The sequence below is a fragment of the Hevea brasiliensis genome, chromosome 8 (genome assembly GCF_030052815.1).
Source record: "Hevea brasiliensis isolate MT/VB/25A 57/8 chromosome 8, ASM3005281v1, whole genome shotgun sequence".
Classification (NCBI taxonomy): domain Eukaryota; kingdom Viridiplantae; phylum Streptophyta; class Magnoliopsida; order Malpighiales; family Euphorbiaceae; genus Hevea; species Hevea brasiliensis.
Genome location: NC_079500.1, coordinates 13144193 through 13150192, shown reverse-complemented (window position 1 = coordinate 13150192; position 6000 = coordinate 13144193).

The window sequence follows — 6000 nt, the reverse complement described above, 5'->3', positions numbered from 1 at the left end:
CTCATATTTGGAGACTGTCAACTGCCTCTGTCTCAATGCCAGGAATTCTCTACTTCTGCCCTTCAAGTACACATGACTGATGTATTTCTTTCTGAATTCAGCCATAAAGAAATCCCAGGTGATCTGTGCAGGCTGTACTACTCTAGATACTGTCACCCACTATTTATATGCATCCTCCTGTAGCAGTGACAGAGCACACTCCAACTGCTGCTCTGGGGTGCAATGCAACTGCTATAATACCCTCTCTGTCCTCTCCAACCAATACTCTGCCGTGGCTAGATCATCATCCCTCTTACCTCTAAAGTCAACTGCCCCATACTTTCATAGTCTCTCTAGTGGAGATCTGTGTATAGGTTGCAGCTGTAAGGGTGGAGGTGGCTGTACAGGTGGTGGTGGCTGTGGCTGTGGCTGTGGAGGTCGAGGTGGCTGTGGCTGTGGAATGGCTTTGTGATCTGACGGAACAGTTGTGTCATCTATTCATAGAAGCCTGCTGTGCCCTACTCACAGTACCTCGAGATGACTCTGCTCTACTACCACTTCTCCCCTGACTAGGAGTAGGTACGTGACTCTCTACTTCCTCCTCTATCGGTCCTGGAGGTCTGTGCTCTGAAGGATCAGATACCATCGATCTTATAAAACAGACAAAGAAATAGATCTGCATTAGTGTCACCTCGACTCTATTTAAAGGCCCATGCATGTGATGCACTCTATCTATTTCCAACTATTTAGGTCTAGGACCGCTTAAACCTCTGCTCTGATACCACTAAATGTGATGCCCCTTACCTGTCTACTGTATAGCCGAGCAAGAAGTGCCACATTCGGTGCCGGAGCACCCTATCTTGTTTTATTATATCTATTGTAAACTTTTGATGTCATTTAAAACATGTATTCTATGTGTAGATTTTTTTTTTTATGACTTATTTCTGTGGAGACCCAGACAGAGCCTTCCCTATTTTATTAGCATCTGGCGAGTTCCACTATCACCTGTTAACATATTCATAGTCATCTCACATATTTCTATATCATATTCTCTTTTATCATATCATTCACAACTATTTATGAGATCTCAAAATGAAGTATCATCTATTGCATTCATATAGAAATTCATAGATAATAAATTACAAGTTTTCATTTCAATCTCAAGTTTAATTTCAAGTCCAAAATGAAATACATCGTAAACTAGTAATTACATCATGACTAAACATAATGAACCAAAATACTAGTCTATACATGGGCCCTACCAAAATACAACTATAGAGGTGACTAGTAAACACTAGCAGATCTTATCGGTATCCGTGTGAGCACTAATACTGCTGCTGCTGCGGCTGCTGGGACTGATCTTCAGTACCTACGCGATGAAAAACCAACGCGCTAAGCATAACGCTTAGTGGTGCATAATTTATAATAACAATAATTTAACAATTTAAATAATAATGGTAAATTCATAATTTCTGTGTCTTTTACATTTTTATTTTACTTTGCGAATAATTTAATTTATCAGGATATTTTCTGTTTACTTATTGTATATTCAATCTTAATTAATCATTTTCAATGCCCAAGAAACCTATAACAAATTACAAAAGCTGGATACACGAGTGTATACTGGTTAGATAGCCATATGTCTATCCAGTATATGTATGTCAGCCACGAGGCCAGCTGTTGAGCACAAGACCCGCTGTCAGGCTTGTAAAGCTAGAAATAAAGTAGGCACAATGGCCAGTAAGTAGGCATATAGCCTGTAGAACAATTATACCAGACATATATTGTCAATTCATGATTTTCTCGGTAGGCAGTACTGCTATCTATAGTCCCTAATTGGTATACCAATTTATCCAAACTAAATAAATAAGTCTAGGTATACTATGGGCAATTAAACATTTTTAATTAATTTAGCACTATTCACAGTTACTATTTTCTAGTACTATTCATTAGTACCATTAATTTCATAGTAATAGGACATTAGTCCCAATTTACATATTTATATCATTTTTAATATTTAATTATCCTTATGAGTATTTTAATTATCATATATAGCATTTTTCCTATGAACCTTTCTTCAGGTTCATGTTGATGTGTTATCTTTATCTAGGAATTTGACTAGGTTAGGATGTTTATTTAGTCACACTTCCTTCATAACAATTGCTCCTCTATGTTTAAACTTGAATTTCAGTTTTTGAATAACTGAATTTGGGGTTATAGAACTCAAGCTATGGTCAAAATACCAAAAGAACAGTATTTTAGATAATTTCTGGGTTGGTAGTTTTAGTGACTCAAATTGTGCTAACAATTTGATTTGGCTAAAGGCAAAATTGGGTCAAGTGGTCTTCATGAAAAGTGTAGCCCTATGTTCCATTGATGTAAATTTTAGGTCATTTGGACCAGTATAGAGAGAGTTATGAGACTGTTCATTTGGTCATTTTCTGGGTTTCAGTGTTTAGTCATCCAGGTTTCGGTAGAGAATTGGTCAGGATTTTGATAGAATTTGAGCAGGGTTCCTTCTTGAAAAATGAAGGTTTGGATGTCCCAAAACACCTCTAATTGGCCTCATACCAATTGGAGCAACACAAAGGGAGATATGGCAATAAAAAGCTACTGGATTCAATAACAACACAACCTGTAGAAAATTCACACTCCTAATTTCAATCTCCTCCTTCTCCCAAACTCCAAATAAGCATATATGTCATTTCTATAAGCATCAATCTCAACTCAACCAAGTCAATTTCAAGTATTTACATAAAGTCCCCACATCATATATATAAACCCTAATTCCAATTACCCAATTTACACAAACTCAACTCTTTTACACTTCTTATCATATCAACTATTCAAACATCCTTATGGAACTATTTTTCATCATTTAAAAACAGCAAACCTCACAAGATTCATGGCTGCCAAAATTAGGGTTCTTCAATTTCTTTTTATTTGTTTTCATTTTCATGGAATACTCCCTCATCTCATCATTCTTACAAGATTTAAAGAAGAGAGGGAGTGGTATTTTTGCACTTACCTTGTGACCCAACTTACAAACTTCAATTTCTCTTCTTCAAATGGGTATCTAAAGCTTCCTTAGGGTATGGGGAGTATTTTTAATGAAGAGTGTTATGGGGTTTGGTGAGGAAATGAGGGAGAAATCAAGCTTGGAGCTTGAATGACAATGGTGGAAATGAGGGACCAAGGGTGGGCAGCAACTTGAGGGAGAGAGAGAAAAAGAGTGGAGAAGAAGATGGTGTTTGGTGGCTTTTGTCTCTTATGGCTATATATATATATATATATATATACTTAAATTTTGTTTTTAAATGCCATAAATCTTTTTATTTTCCTTTCTTTTCTTTTCTTTCCTTTTCTTCTTCTTTCCTAATTCAACTCATAATATTAATTTGTGTTAATTATTTTTATTCTCTAAATTTTATTTTAACATTTAGGTCAAAATTCACCTCTGGAAGTGAAATGACCAAAATGCCCTTCATAATGCATATCGGGTTATTTTTATTATTTTTGTACTAATTTATAAATCCTCTAAACTTTAATTTATTTTTCTCCAAATTTTTTCTAGATTTTCTTAACATTTATTTCTTTAGTTTATGCCTCCTCACTATAGTTTAAGTATAGTTCCAGACATTTTGACTGTCCGAACAGACATTAGTCGTCGGAACAGCTAAATGTACAGACTACCTATGGTGAGGGTGTTGCAGGATTGATGTATATAAATATAAAATATAAAATCAATTAATTAATTAATTTAAAGAAACTCGACTGTTTATTAAATTTAAGAAAAAAAAAATTCAAACATACTTGTAAAACTTCCATAAAATATTTGACAAAATCCCATATACATGCATTGACACAATGTCTATATTAGAAAGTATTTACATCTAATTATTCAATTTGAGTTTAATTTAAATCATATTTCAATTTGAGTTTAATTATTTATTTTAATTATATTTTAATTTACATACCTCCAAAAAGGCATACGACTATTAATCATGCAATTATCTATTAACATAAATTTTTATTAAATATGAATAAAATATTAAAAATTTTAATAATTATGCACTAGGATTACATTAATCTGTTATTTTTCATAAATAAAGCTTTAGAAAACAAACATAGTTTTTTTACATTTATTTACATTGACAATATTAGATTGTCTTTATGTAGCAAATTATTTTATTTATTAATAATTCAATGTAAAAATTATCTTTATAAAAATTTAAACTATAATATAATCAACTAATTTAATTTTTAATATTTATTTCATATAATTAAAATAATTATAAATTATAAAATATTTGATAAAAGTAAAGGATTCCTAAACTAATGCGTGCATTGCTAATAATGATACAAGAAGATAGTTTAACTCTAAATTACATAAATATTTATAAATGTTATAATGAGCACGCAAATCTAAGGCATATACATATACCGCACAATCATATAGTATAGAAAAGAAAAAAAAATAATACAGAATTTTACGTGGTTCAATCATAAGGTTTACGTCTATCGACAAAATAAGAAAAAAGGTCCACTATGATGAAAATAGCAAGATACAATCACTCAGAATTCTCAAACTCTAATCCCAGTGTATTTTCTAAATATCTCACAACTCTATCATAAAGGGTAGAATATTATAATATTTATACTAGTCCATGCCACTACAGATCTCACTTTTTATCCCAATCGGGTTGCAGCGTGAAACTTTCGAGTCGAGTCATAATTCAGGTTCATAAAAAGCATATCCAAAATTCAAGCCATAAAATATAACAATAAATAATGGAAAAAATATAAAATATGCAAATAGTAAAAAAAAAAAGATGATGGTTTAAAAAATTACAGTCTAATTTTGTTTAAAATTAACAATTTAAATGCATAAAAAATTTGAAAATATATATAACTTTAATTAGAAATAAAATAAAGTTATGGTAATTTCGTATTATGTCAATGACTAAATTAAATTCACTATTGATTATTATTATTATATTATTATTTTATTTACGTGAAATTAATAGAAAGTTATATATAAAAAAAAAATTAATCACGAGCAACAACTAAAAAACGTATGACATACTTTCTAAAATGCATGAATGAGAGGACGAATTCATGAACGAACAGAAATGTTTTTATTCTTTTTAATTATTTACAATATTAAAATTTTAATATTACTTAAATAATAATAATAATAATACTAATAATAATAATAATAATAATAATAATAATAATAATAATAATAATAATATCACCAAAGTTTGAGTCCTAACCAACATCAAAATTGCATTTATTATTGACTAGTAATTATTAAAAACAAAATTATCTCATATAAAAATTATATTTATATAATTTTTATGTATTTAATAATATTATTAAAATAAATCCAATTTCAAATCTTATTATAATTCTTTTTTTCTAATTATTCTTCTTAGATCCTGAATTCTAAATAATAATATGTGAAATAAATGGCAATTTTCCAAGTAGTTGGATTGACAGTAGAACAAAGAAATCTACATTTAATCGATAGTATTTTAAGTTCAAATCCTATTATAATTCCTATATCAAAATTAATTTATTTATTTATATTATAAATAATTATAATTTACCGTCATAATTTGTAATTCATTTAAATTTATTTAATCCATTCAATCAAAATTGAATTTGTCAAGTTCAAGATTTATTAAATTTAAATCAACTTGAAAAATTAAAAAAAAAAAAAATCAATGCACAAAAATCCCAAAATCAACTTGAATTTTTTAAAATTTGGACTCCAATTGCTTTCGTGTCATCAATTCTAATCGAAAAATTAGTTATATTATTGTGTTTAAAGACAAGAAAAATAATTTTAAATGCTTTAATTTAATTTTAAATGTGAACTTGTCAACATGAGTAGCCAATCGCATCTTTACTTGTCGACTACTGTATTTTTCTTTTGGAAGTATATATATATATATTATTGGAATAGAGAAAGAAAAGGGAATATAATGGTACAAGTTTGAGTTCAAGCAATGATCA